General features: G+C 44.8%; 5 non-coding genes across 5 annotated transcripts; 2 read left to right on the top strand and 3 right to left on the bottom strand.

Annotated features, from left to right (window-relative positions):
• Nucleotides 1–1792: 1792 nt before the first annotated feature.
• On the bottom strand, nucleotides 1793–1911 carry LOC138230918 (5S ribosomal RNA). The gene has a single exon (XR_011186506.1). It is a non-coding gene; the product is annotated as a 5S ribosomal RNA (ribosomal RNA).
• Nucleotides 1912–3203: 1292 nt separating this feature from the next.
• LOC138230886 (U4 spliceosomal RNA) lies at nucleotides 3204–3345 on the top strand. Its single transcript, XR_011186480.1, has one exon. It is a non-coding gene; the product is annotated as a U4 spliceosomal RNA (small nuclear RNA).
• A 3013-nt stretch (nucleotides 3346–6358) lies between these two features.
• Nucleotides 6359–6432, bottom strand: trnan-guu (transfer RNA asparagine (anticodon GUU)). The gene has a single exon. It is a non-coding gene; the product is annotated as a tRNA-Asn (tRNA).
• Nucleotides 6433–7625: 1193 nt separating this feature from the next.
• trnar-ucg (transfer RNA arginine (anticodon UCG)) lies at nucleotides 7626–7698 on the top strand. The gene has a single exon. It is a non-coding gene; the product is annotated as a tRNA-Arg (tRNA).
• A 1552-nt stretch (nucleotides 7699–9250) lies between these two features.
• On the bottom strand, nucleotides 9251–9332 carry trnas-uga (transfer RNA serine (anticodon UGA)). The gene has a single exon. It is a non-coding gene; the product is annotated as a tRNA-Ser (tRNA).
• Between the last annotated feature and the right edge of the window lie 4854 nt (nucleotides 9333–14186).

Raw genomic sequence — 14186 nt, 5'->3', positions numbered from 1 at the left:
TTGTCTGTTTTAAAACCATATCTCTTTAAACCAAACCAAGAGTTTGTCTTTTGCACTGATATTCTGATTCATTTCGATTTCAAAGAAAAAAAAAACATTACCTTCCAAAGCATCATAAAATTGTCCCTTCCTCCAGACTCTACTTCTCTCTTGTAGTAGTACAGCAGACCTTTCCAGGTGAGAAGATCACAGAGTCCGAAATGAGCTTCCTCCATCAAGCAAAGTACCTGAACTTGACTCTGTCATCATAAAAGCGCCCCTGTAATAAAGAAATTAAATCCGAAATCAAGAGGGCAGTTGCCTACTGAAGTTCAAGAAGTCATAAATTTTAACCTAGCAACATATTAAAGGCTGCATCTATACAATTACGATTCTAGAAATGCTCACCAGATTACGTTTTAAGAAAGAACTGCGCTTCAGGTTCCGCCGAGATCTTAACTCGGATGGCAGGATTCAGAGTCTGGAGTGTGGAATGATGGCGCACGGAGGGTCCACATACTGTGGATCCCTCAGTGATCTTCCGCGTGTTCAAACCGCCAGCGTGTGACTCCCCTATCCCCCTGACCTCATTGCTCTGCTCTCGCCTCTGTGCAGCTGAGCCCGACTCATGGTAAAGTGGAAAAAATATGCCCTCAACGTGAGATTTACTCTGGAGTGAGGATAGTTGTTACCTTCTTATCGTTGAAACGGATGTATGTGATGTGGCGACTAGGTTCTTCTCCATTAGCATGCTTAAGGTTAAAGAAATAAACATTGCTGACTTCTTTTTTTTTTGCCAGCCGCGAGCGCTGATTAGCGAGGTTTGTATTTCATGTTTTGCAAGTTGCATCCATTTTAAGAAAAACAAGTCGTTCAAGACAGGAAATGAATACTTGCATTTAATTAAGTCTAGACGTATGCGGTTGTCCATAATGACCAGTTCTGTTCGAGAACACAGAACAAAAAAAGGCACCGCTGGGATTCGGACCCAGGATTTTCTGTTTACTAGACAGGCGCTTTAACCAACTAAGCCACGGCGCCCCGGGAGTGCTGTCCTTTTGCAGCCACTTGGACACACCACTCAGACACATCTGCATTCGGTGTGTGCTCCGCCTGCTCGCTGAGCAAGTTGCCACCTTTACATACAATAGCAACATCGACACCAAGAGAAAGGATGACAAATGGCTTTTATCTGGAACTTTTCATGTCCAAGGAGCTCAATGTGCTTTCTGTGTACAACAGGGCCACTGAACTCCACACTGGCCACTGAACCACAGCAGTGGCTTGCTGGCTTGACATCTCCCAAGGAAAATGTTGAAATCGCATGTGGAACAGGAAAATGACCCTCGAGTATGAGGGAAAAAAAAGAAAAAGATCAACTGGAGTGCGCCAACCCATGTCAGGACAGCCCAGTTTCCTAGACGAGGTGGCCGAGTGGTAACTGTATGCTGAGTCTAAAGACAGTTTCACCCGTTTTCTGATTGCTCGGTTCTGTACCAGTGCAGACATGTCAAACAGTGAATGGCTGTACCTCTATTGTATCCGTGCTCAATGAATGAAATCGGTAACAAATGAATAAATGTCTAGATATACGAAAAACGAGTGGTTTATCGACTCATCTTCATTTGCAGATTTAGAGGCAGCTTCGATATTCGTTTTACAGACGGGTTTTTTTTTTTGAATATGGGTCACACACATGCCACAGCAACAAAACATCTCTAGAGATGAGGCTATAGATCACCTTTCCATCCTGCAGGTTCTCCTCCCAAAGCCTACGGCACCAACGGCGACCCCTGCTGGCCGGGAGAGCAAAAGCTTACAGCACCTGGTATTCCCAGGCAGTCTCCCATCCAAGTACTAACCAGGCCCGACGCTGCTTAGCTTCCGAGATCAGACGAGATCGGGCGTGTTCAGGGTGGTGTGGCCGTAAGCGAAACCCCCGGCGCCTGACTCGCTACTTGAAGCTGTGTGGGGCGGGGGTTCCGTGCCCCCCGAGCGGGACTGAAGGATCGTTCGTGTGCAACTCTTTGGAAAGGAGCTGCTTTCCAAATCGCATTGTGTGCCTGGATGTTGGCGAATGCGCTCCCTTGTGTTGGCTCGTCCCGCACTGGAGGAGGACAAACAATCTGCACGGAGGAGCACCAGGCAAGTCTTCAGTGCACAGCACTCTGGAAACATTTCGGGGCTGTCGCGTGTTTATTTCAGCACGTAAAGGGCACCGGTCCAACACGTCGGCCGGGCGCGCGGCGCCTCCGCCCTCTTGCTGCCCCTGCAGCTGCTTCACTTTTCCCTTTAGTTGCCATCGATTTTTTTGTAGTGCTATACATATACGATTGAGGTATCTTAGAGTTCTCCTTCGAAGACCCAGCACTCTCTTTTCTTTTCCCAGTGTTACTCATATCGGACTTTTTAAACCTAAAAAAAAATCGTTTTTTTTTCTTTCAATTATAACTGAAGTTTAAACAACTAGTGTTAAGTCCTTATTTTTCTGTAGTCAAAAAAAGCAAAAATTAACATTCAGGTCATGAAAAACTCAAAAAAACTCCCCAACCACTAAACTTTACCTCCCACCTGAGCGCCATCTTGAACTCCCCTACCACCAGAGAATGCTCACGATTTCGGAAGCTGTCTCCGGGACGTGCTGATTCCACACATCCTGAATAAATCATGATATTGTTAGTTGCTGTAGCTAGACGTTCAAATGAGTTTCATGGCCAGATGGACTGTTTCCTCCAGCGGTATAATATTGCAGTGAGACAGCACGATGCCTGCAAGACTATGTCACGCTAAACGCCACAGATTGTGTTTGTCCGTTCGTGTCAGTCGTCCCGCAGCCACGGGAAGTGGGACACAAACATGCTGCAATGCTTTCAAGACGTTAGGATTTGTTTGTGCAACATCCAAGAAGAGTACTTGTGGCTTGAATGTGAACTGTACGTGCCCGCCCCCTTTCCTCTGTAGTGCATGAGTTCCTCCCGGCATGCCCTTCGTCATTGTTCTGTCATCTTGTATTTAAAGGGTTGTATTTCTGCTGCTGAAAATAAGCAACGGTTTTCTCACAACGCCCTTTGATCCCAACGGAGCCCTTGTCTGTCATGAAATTCTTCAAAACCTCAAGCTAGAAGAAGAAGAAGACGACAAATATGAAGCGTTATAGCAACGACATGCCATGAGACGATCGATAACGATTTCCATAGGATCCCCGCGGTTGCCTGGCAACCGTCAGCTTTGCGCAGTGGCAGTATCATAGACTGTGAGGTTTAGCCGAGGCGCGATTATTGCTAGTTGAAAACTTTTCCCAATACCCCGCTTCCGCCGGTTTGCAATACACTCGGCGAAAGCAATTTTTGACAGTCTCGTCAGAGACTGAGCAAGGTGTTTAAAGACAGATTTTGTCATAGTGACATAATGGTAGAAAGAAACGAGCTTCCCAGTGGGCAAAAGCCGTATAATATACGTCTATTAAACGCATACCTTAGACATCTAAATGTGGTCTGCAATTCATCTAGAATGAAATTCTAATATACGTCTACTGTTATACGTCAATTATACGTCTATGATTAGATGTCCATTATACGTAAATGGTTGGAGTTCTATTATACGGATAAATTCAGAGGACTATTATACATATAATGTAGGTGTTACAGATAACTTTAGAGGTCTATTATACGTATATGGGTAGAGGTCTATTATACATCAAAGACAGGTTTTACAGGTGTAGAAACTAGTAAATCAAGCCAATGATTAGGTTTAGAAATTTATTCTGAAAATACACATTCACACCTGAAACATATGTATTTCAAATTATACATTGTATACAATCAATCAACAATCAACATATGGGCAATAATCATAAAAAACACAACTAGTCTTAAACTTCAGCTACAAATTCTGGTAACATGGCAATATACAGTATAGTAACGACAAACACAAACTAATTACATTAACACACTAACTCAAAACCACATTTTGATTCAAATATACATTTTAAAATGTACAACTTCTATATTTCCAAGAAAAAAAAATATTACAATGGAAGTTAAGACGATTTTTGTCCACTATTTGCAAACCCTGTCTAATTGTCCTAACAGTTAGAACCAAAAACCTATTATTTTCAGTGTCCAGATCTCCTGGCCCCCTGCCTTGCATATGCATTCTTCAAGTAACACGTTGCGTGCTCCTTTATTTCTTTTTCTGTTGATGTAGGGTGGGACTTCAGCACCGCAGCTAGGAGAAAATTATATAATATTACTTCCCAAATAAATGATGATTAATATCTTCTTTAGTATAATCTAAAAAATGAATGGTTTACTGAGCTCAAAGCTGAAATAAATGTATAAAATTTGGCTTGCATCATAGCAGTTGAGCAATAAAGTCTGTCCTAATTAAAGAGTACCCAAAGTTTGAAAGTACAACATAGAATAAGAAAAGAGAAACGGCAAAACGATTTTGTGTCATCTTCCCCATTCACACTATTTTTATGTGCCATTTTTTGCTTATTCACGTACTATTTTAATCAAAATAATATTAAGAAAGATCTGTATGTATTCAGATAGTATTATTATTGTTCATACTTGCTCGTCAAAAGAGGATTGCTGAGATATTTGCGGATATACTTCTACGTTTGAAAAACGTGACCAACGAATACTAGCAATGCATTGTGGTATATAACCGGAAAATATGCTGGGTTGAATATTTTCTCAACGTATGCGTTTATTAATGTTGTCGATATTATGGTTGAAATTTAACATTGATAATACATCGCGGCTATGTGCCCCCTGCTATGAGCTGATGTGCAATTTTAACGCATGCAGTTAGTAAGGATCGGTCACTGTTGTATGGTATTATATATAATGACATTATGGAATAGGATGGGGACAGGCCTGGCATCACGGGGGGAGGGAGGAATGTCGCCCCTTCAGTTTTGGGCAAAAAGATTTACCTAACTTAATTTGCGCCCTAAAAAAATAGTTGTACTTTGTCAATGGTCAGACATCACTAAATGACACGAACAGTCACTCAGTCTGTTTGATGGGCAGGAGGGCTATCCGTCCAGGAACTGCACATATCAGTGTCGTTATTGAGTGTCAACATTACGATCCTGTTTGCTCAGGTGGACCGATTCCTTGCAGTAGTTTATCATTAAACTTAAAATCATTATATAACTAGGACTAGTTATAGCAGTCTGTGCTTTCTGTTGGTTTTACAACAATTTTTTCTTAACGATTCAGAACGTCCATGTAGCTGCAAAAATGAACGCTTATGGTACTTTTCGCTCCAGGCTATACAAACCGTGAGAGTGAGATTAGATCGGATCGTCTCTAATCGGTCCCTACAGTTGGAAGGCTCCTTGAAGCGTGCACCCCCATCATTCATCTTTGCGCATCTGTGAAAGGTAGACTCTTGAGCAATGTTTGAGCCAGCTCTAAGGCAACTAGTGCTATTGGACAGACACCTCTGGAAGATCCTAAGAGTCTCTTAACACCACTTCCAGCAGCAAGCTTAATTGTTCGCTGGAGGTCTCCCACCCAGGTACTGACCAGGCAAAGAATCACCAGTACATTGAATGAGGAAGTTAATCCTGAAATCCAATTACATATCTCAAGGTAAGACAAATCCATAAGAACATGTCTTAGTATTACTTCGTTTACATTAGTATGGCACTGAGTTGGAGCTCCTCTTTAAGCTGTGGTTTAGTTTTGCATTCATGTGTTTCTAGAGCAGTTATTTATGGGGGTGGGTGGGTCTTTCACAGAGGCTCAGGACAAATCCCCCGCCTGAAAGTCTAATGTGTGCGTTCAGACAGTCACAGGTCAAGAGCCAGGCAGGAGGACAATGGACAGAAGAGCCAACGAACTAAAAATAAAAGAACAGATATGAAAAAGCCACCATCTTTTTCTTTTTGACATTTTCCGACTTTCATGCAAGCCAGGACAAAGTTGCTCGTAGCTACTTGTGGATTCAAATACTCTATCGAGTGCTTTGATGAGTTTTTGCAATTTGATTGTCGTCCTGTCAGCCTGTTTCTGTTTTTTTTTTTTCAATCTAGGGATGGAAAGTATGAGGGAAATGATGGAGCAATCAATAACCGCTCCGGAAAAATGGCAGAAAGAAATGGTCCGTCACTAAGGACATTTGTGAAGCAGAGGAGTGACATCACCACAAAGGTGACACATTCTGCTGATGGTTTTGGTGAATAATGATTGAGGCGCGTTAAGAGAAAGGTAGCTGTGTCAGCATGCGTAGGCTGCAAAGGATCAAGCAAAGGTTTACTCCATGCTGAAAAGAGAAGAAAAGAAGCACAATGTTTCGACTGTGGAGCCTTCTGCGCCATCTTCTTTAGCGGTGATGATGTTTACATTGGAAAAACTGAGACATGCGTCCCTGGGTGGGCTTGAACCACCAACCTTTCGGTTAACAGCCGAACGCGCTAACCGATTGCGCCACAGAGACTGACGGCTGCTTGTGCTCCCTACATTTGCAGGTTTATGGTCAAAGAAAACAATCACTTGCGCTTCTTGCAGCCGGCAATCTTTTTCCACTGACAACCAAGAAATGGATTTCATCTTTCACAAGCTGTATGGATTTCTTCAAAAACAAGTTATTCCAGAAAGGAAATGAATTCTTGCATTAAACTGAACCAAGCTGTACATGTTTGTCTGAAATGATACATTCGGCACAGCAAGACACGGAGAGAGGCACCGCTGGTATTCAGACCCAGGATCGCCTGCTTACTAGGCGGGCACTTTAAGCCACTAGGGAACAGCGCCAGCGGAGCACCACGCTTTTACAGACACTTGGACACATCTGCGTTCGGTGTGCACTTAACCTGCTCTCTGAGCCCGTTGCCTCCGTCCCATTTAATAGCAGAACTGACGCCAAGAGAAATGATGAGAAATGGCATTTATCGGGCACTTTTCATGTCCAAGGAGCTCAATGCCCTTGACACCTCCCCAAGGCGACAGAGCTGTGCATTCTTTGGCGACACCATTTTTTCTTTTGTTTAATTTCTATACTTATTGATAGAATAAAAACGATATGTCATGTACTGTAAGGGAAATGTCTCTTTTCATGGGGAAAGCTAGCACCAGCAAATGTTGTGTTTAGAAGAAGTGATTTAACATGACACGTGACCTAATTTACCGGAGCAAAAGCTCACCCAGCAAGCCCTGCTTTACTTCTACAGGAGAGAAGTACTGTAGAGTCTGCAAGATGTTCAGCTGGGTAGCTACGTCAGCATGCCTCGGCTGCAAAGGAACAAGTACTAGGTTTATTGCATGCTGAAAAGAGAAGAACGGAAACACAGCGTTTCGACTGTGAGGTCTTCTCACACCTGAAGAAGCCTCACACCTGTAAAAGGCTCCATGGTTTTCTTTCTTCTCTTTTCAACATGGAATACACCTATTGTCTGCAAGATGTGACAATTTCATGGTGTTTTGGAAGAAAACCTTTTTTCTTTGAATTCAAAATCAATCGGAATTTCAGCACAACACATCAACACTTTTTCTGTTTTAAGGAGATGATATTTTAAACCTGACAAAAATAGTAGGAAACACAAGTTTCTTGCTGTGAAAATTTAGATGGGGAAGTGTACTACTAGTAGCAGTGTAGAGCTCTCTGTGGTGGAGTGCAAGCGCATGTTCTATGGGCCAGTGGCGTAATGGATAACGCGTCTGACTTCGGATCAGAAGATTGTAGGTTTGAGTCCTGCCTGGCTCGTGAGGCTTTTAAACCTCTCAGGTTCCTCGGTAACAGGTTGCCGTCATGTATATGAACTATAGAAAAGCATTTGCCACAACCCGTAAATTAGCACGCAAGTGCGGGCTGGTGAACACAGAACTGTATGGAGATCATCTCCAGCTCCGAGCTCAATTGCAATGAAAAAACATGCAGAACAGAACTGGAGAGCAGCTGAATTTGTGCTCAGTAGGGTGGGGAGGACTCAGCATTGCTATTGTTCTAATTGGCATGAACTGCAGGGGATCTGAATCAGAACACGTCACTTAGTTCGATCATTGCGTCAATATGTAGGCCACGTTAATACAGAATTATTACTTTGTCTGTCTCGTCTTTGTATATAGCTGAATGTCCCTGACAATTTCATGTTAGTTTTTAAGAACGACATTGGTGCTAATATATACATATATAGCATATAAGGAACACGTAAAAGTTTAGTCCATGCTGAAAAGATAAGAAAACCGCCACAACGTTTCATCTTGGAATAAATCTTTACTTGTTGTTTTGCAGCCTACCCATTCTGACCTAACTCCTCCCTTGAAATTCCCTAACAGATAAGGGTACGTAACAGCTCATGCGATGCTCAGTTGCAATTTGTCCCAAAACAAACAAGAACAGCAGCTGAGGGTTTGAGTTTGAACATGCACTGTATTAAAGCAGCTTTTATTTCCATTGATAAATGCTAGATATTCCTACAGAGATTCTCCAGGTGAGTAAGCGATTCCTGTTTCTGTTTCTATTTTTGTTTCATATATATACAGTATATATATGTTACATGTGTCTCTGCAATAGTATAAATGTGTTATACACTATCAGGGGCTGCTTTTTTGTGCACCTCATCTACAACAAGGGTTTTTTTTTCATTTATGTTTGTGGACCTTCACCATTTGAGGAAGTGAGTTAGATAAGAAAGTTACAGGTATGGTGAGCAATGACTGACAAAGGCACGTACTGCGTATTCCTTACAGAAGTGTAAGCAATTTGTTCTAAAAAACACCGGCTAAAGTCCAACATCGTTAGCAATCTTATTACTTAAACAGAATTAACATCAATAAACTGTAAGGTGCTGGTACATGCGAGTAGATTTGATCTTTTATTAAACAAAAATGCAATTACAGCTCTAAAAAGGTCAACCTAGACTTCTGTAACAGATCTGTTCAGGTCATCGCTGTTTCTCTGACCTTGTGAGTCTTTGGAATTTTAAAAGTGTATTTTGCTTGCCTTTCATGTGGTCTGTGTACAAGTCACTGTGGCGTATGCGGTCCTACACAGCCTTGCTATAGACGTGACGAGCCTCCACTATGTTGCAATGGAGAACAGGTTCAGTACGGAGCTGCCGAGAAAATTCAGCTGGAAAGCTCGTTGCAGAAAAGCATCGTTATCTGTGTCCAGCGGCAAAGCGTCCATCGTGGGTGCTGAAGAATCGATTTCACAGGCTGCGGGTCCAGGCGATTTAGAGTGTTAAAGGTCCCAGCGAAAACGAAACGGCGCTGGTCCTTTTACACGCACGCACGCAACCAAATGCAAAGGACGCCGCAGTCGGCAGGATTTGAACCTGCGCGGGGAGACCCCAACGGATTTCAAGTCCGTCACCTTAACCACTCGGCCACGACTACAGCAAGCGCCGCGGCCGCTGCCTTCTTGCTACAATCGAACAGGGAGTGCGAGGCGGCGGCGGCAGCGGAGGCAACTTTTTTCAAGTTCACTCTCCGTTTAAGAAACCTTTTACGCCATACGTGCAAGCACACACACACACACACACACACACACACACACCTCAGAGGACTTAAGGGTGGCTTCAAGTTGGAATGATAAAGTCTCCCCGTTCGGACATGAAAACAGAACGTTCTTAGACAGAAAGCAATCAACAACGGAGACATGTGGATGACGATTTTAGTCACTGCACTTTGAATAGCATTTTTACTCCAGTTACAGGAGATGCACCAATGGCCCTTGACCTACGCTCTTACCAATGCCTTGAACATTCAAACAAAACAGCCCTCAAGTCCTGCGGTTTAATATAACGCTGTTACGTGTCGAGGCAGTATTTGACTCTGTCCTACCGTTGAGACACGGGGCGTATATGGAAACGAACACATGCTACGGATCGTCTCTAATCGGTCCCTACAGTTGGAAGGCTCCTTGAAGCGTGCACCCCCATCATTCATCTTTGCGCATCTGTGAAAGGTAGACTCTTGAGCAATGTTTGAGCCAGCTCTAAGGCAACTAGTGCTATTGGACAGACACCTCTGGAAGATCCTAAGAGTCTCTTAACACCACTTCCAGCAGCAAGCTTAATTGTTCGCTGGAGGTCTCCCACCCAGGTACTGAACAGGCAAAGAATCACCAGTACATTGAATGAGGAAGTTAATCCTGAAATCCAATTACATATCTCAAGGTAAGACAAATCCATAAGAACATGTCTTAGTATTACTTCTGTAGCGGCGAGGCTTAATAATAAGGCAGAATTAAGTGTTTCTGAGCTTCCCAAATGAGGCCCCATTTCTCTGTTCATCTCTGTGGTGCAGCCACAGAGAAACTATTCATGCAAGATGTTTTCTTTTGATAAGGACAGCTCCCACAGGGGGATGCACTTAGCTAAGCCTGGCTATCATGATCAATGGTCATCCATTGGCGCCTATCTGTTTAGGGAGTGCCAGTTGGACATCTGGACTGCATTACTAAGTGTCAGGAGTAAGTGACTCATATCTCACCTTGATCAACCAATCAGGGACCGGTAGGGCCGAGTAACCCACGTGGGACTCTGATGCCCATGGAACTTTCAGCCAATCAATGAGCTGAAGTTCCTCCAGGTAAAAACAGGCAACACAGAGAGCCTGAGAGATTCAGATTCAGATTCAGAAAGGGAGATTCAACAAGATTCAGTAAGATTCTAAAGGGCAGGACGGCCCAGGAGCAGAAGGCTCCCAAGGGCAGGACATTCTCGCAGCGCGCCTCCTGACCATCCTGAGACTCAGCCCGGACAACCACGGAACGGCCAGTGTGTCCGAGTGCCAGATTTTTCCTTTGTTCTAAGAGTCTAGAGTGGAGGTTGCCAGAGAGTAACCAGCAGCAGGCCTCGTGAACAGGTCGGAACTGTGGACAGCTGAATCACTATTCAGAACTAGCTCTTCATCGGGAACGAACCGGTCCTCTTCCTGACTTGCTGGGACCCACAGTCATCTTTTCTCCTGTGCACAAACTTTGCTAGTTAAAGCCAACAATGAGCATCAGCAGCGCACCGTCACAAGCCGCACAGCACAGCCTGGCACGGAGCCAGAGAGCGCGGATTGGACAGCAACAGCCTGCAACTGTTTCTTTGTGCCCGCAGGAGATCTGAATCCCCAAAGATTGGATGAGTATTCAACTTCAATGCATTACAGCTCGAGAATTCAATTGTTATCCCAACCAGTTGATATCAATTTAATTCCTAAGAGTTATGTACTTGTTTTGAGTATCTAATGTAGAAGTTGTAACCAAGTTCACTTTACGAAACGGTCTAAATGAATGATATACTGAACGTATGTCCTCTTGATATGTGTAACACTTTGTAACTGACCGAATATACCTTTTGTATTCTGATAACCCTCTCGATAAGATCTGTTAGGTATATGCATATTCTATGTATTAATAAATGTATCCTCGTGTATTAGTACCTGTGTGTGCGCGTTGTTTGAGTTATGTCACATGGTTGGATTCTAAAGCCATCAAAAGAATCAACTTTGTGATTTACTGCTACAATTAATAATTGTCTCAGTAAATGCCCAAACCCTACAAAACTGGTGCCTTCAGAGAGCCACTATGATTACATATTTGGTGTCCCTGAACCGGTTTTCCCTACATTATTTGGCGTCCCTGGGCCGGCTTAATCTACATTATTTGGCGTCCCTGGGTGGGCTTAATCTACATTATTTGGCGTCCCTGGCACGGGCGTGGCAAGACTGAAATGAGTCAACCAAGCGGAATAATTCAATATAAAACGCCGCGGGTTTCATACACGACAATACAGTGTGCTGAAAGCCGAAAGAAAAAAAGTTCCCCTTGCTCTTTAAGCAGTGCTTGATTGTTTTGTGATCTTTTGCGATCTACCGGGTTGATTGCATACTTGATCTTGTGGTTTTCTGTGGTAAAACTGTGATTTCGTACTTAAAAGTAATACTCTTTAAGTTTAACGATGGTTGCTAAAAGGTCTGAATTCGAGTCGCTATTAAGCACTCTCTCTAGCAGCGACAGGTCTGACCACGATATCTGCCATATCTCCGTCAGCGGAGACGCTAGAATAAATCTCCATTCTCTGAGAGAGCTAGCGAAGGACATAGAGAGATTTGACCCCGCAGTGTCAGAGAATAATATCAAGAGTTATATTCAAGACCTCAGGTATAACCTGCAGTACCTGCCAAATGCCACAGAACAGGAGAAAGTGTTTCTGGTCAGGAAAACTACCAGCAGAGCTGTACATGAGTGGATGGCTAGGCAGATGAAAGAAGTCTGTAATGATTTTGAGCAGCTTTGTCAAGCACTTATCGAAGAATACAGTGCGTTTATTGACCCGACTGCTGCGATAGCCGCCGCTCTTAACATTAAGCACGAGAGAGCAGAGTCCCCTCGCGAATATTACGAGAGACTTAGACAAACTTATTTTGCAGGGCGAAATGATGAGGGTTGCGAAGAGAACACACATTTCAAGGGTTTATTCATTGCGAATCTCCACCCATCAGTCAGAAAGATGATCTTAATGCATACAGATGCACAGACCATGAAAATGACTGATATTAAGAGATTCGTGCAGAAAGCCTGGGAGTATGATGTCCAAAGTCGCTCTGAGCAAAAAGCTGTTAAAGCGACTGTGTCCGCCGTCAGAGCCAGCAGGGTTAATTCCCTCCTGCTCGAAGGAGCACAGGCTCCTGAGCTGGCTAAGCCCCGTTCCAAAGCAGGCACACAGGACCGCACCCAGCGTCCTAAGTGCCATGAGAACACCGGGGGAGGGAAAGGGCTAGAAAAGGCTGAACAAAAGGATTCAGTAGCCGCCCGCCTGGCCAGGCTTGAACAAGCTTTATTAGGACAGGGATAACCGCTCCCCAAGGCTGCCGGAAGCGTGAATGAGCCGATACTCTCCACTGGAGGAGGCGGAGACCCGCCCCCTCTCCCTCCCTCAGTCTATCTGATTGAGCGGAAGGGTTCCTGCCTGGATGAATTCAGCCACTCCCAAGTGAGTGCTGACTCCACCCCTGAAGTCACAGAGCAGGCAGTAAAACGCAGAGGAAAAGCAAGAAGCTTTTACCTCAAGGCTGCCATGGGAGATGTCTTACCCAGTGAGACACTGATTGACACTGAGGTTGAAAGGTGTTTGATGTCACACGGCAAGCTCAAAAGGGTTGAAAAAGAAAAGGGCATGCGACTCAGAGAGGAACCTTTGGTGGATCGCCAGAAAGGCAAAGTGTGGAAACAGGTCAAGGCTCCTAAGCCTTCTGTACAGAAGAAAAGGGGGGCCAAGAGGCAGACTGTGCTCACACAGTGCCCACCGAACACAGAAGCCTATGTGAAGATTCCTTCTGTTCCCTCTGGACAAGAAATAAAAATATTTCCTTGTTCCCCGGATATACAGGGAAGTCGTGTCCCGGCTGAGGTCCCAACAGCCTCCCTGCCACAGGAGCGGTGCTCCAAGCAGCCGCCTGATCCACCAGGTAAAGCACACCCCTTTTACATCCCTAAAGAGGAGCAGATCTCCCCACCTGGCGATGAAAAGGAGCTTTCCCTGTGCACCCTGGCACCCAAGAGGGGTCAGGACCACCACCCCGCAGTGGTGGAAGGGATCCAGATGGCAGGAGAGCAGGTTGGTGATGTAGCCCTCACCCTTAGCCCTGAGAGGTCCTCTATTAGTGAGGATATGCTTGAGCAGCTGTCACAGGGCCACCGCCAGGTGCCCCTGGTGCAACATTCACAGGTTAGACAGGAGGTCCAGCTGGACGCTGAGACTACTGCGCTGTGGACACACCTGATCCCAGATGCCGATTCCCTCTGCTGTGACCCAGGGAACCTGCAGTCAGGTAACATTATTTCTCACAACTACCAGGTAGTGAGTGAGACTGACCTGATTGTTCCTGCCTCAACGGCAGGATTGCCAGCACACCCAGTCCCCCAGAAGGGACAGGGAATGAAAGCCGAGCCGGTTTTCTTACAGCCACCAGCTCAGTCTGTCAGTCTGAGTCTGACCAACAGTGGTTCAGCCAGACTGGAGCTGGATGGTCAAGTCACCCGCCTGCCAGTACAGGACATCGCAAAGAGGGGTGTCAGAATCCCCGCCTGCACTGACATGGGCCTGGTGAGTGATAGTAAGTTCAAAGACAGTGAACTAGCTATCCCAGTGCTGGGGCAGCTCCCTGAACCCCTAGCGAGGGAAGGGGGGAGCGAGCAGGTGTCCTACACCCACGCCCAGCGAACGATTGTAAACATGCCGATAGAGGGATTCC

Source organism: Lepisosteus oculatus, unplaced genomic scaffold (assembly GCF_040954835.1).
Source record: "Lepisosteus oculatus isolate fLepOcu1 unplaced genomic scaffold, fLepOcu1.hap2 HAP2_SCAFFOLD_52, whole genome shotgun sequence".
NCBI classification, from domain to species: Eukaryota; Metazoa; Chordata; class Actinopteri; order Semionotiformes; family Lepisosteidae; genus Lepisosteus; species Lepisosteus oculatus.
Note: the sequence above shows the minus strand (reverse complement) of the source record. Positions and strands in the feature narration are given on the sequence as shown.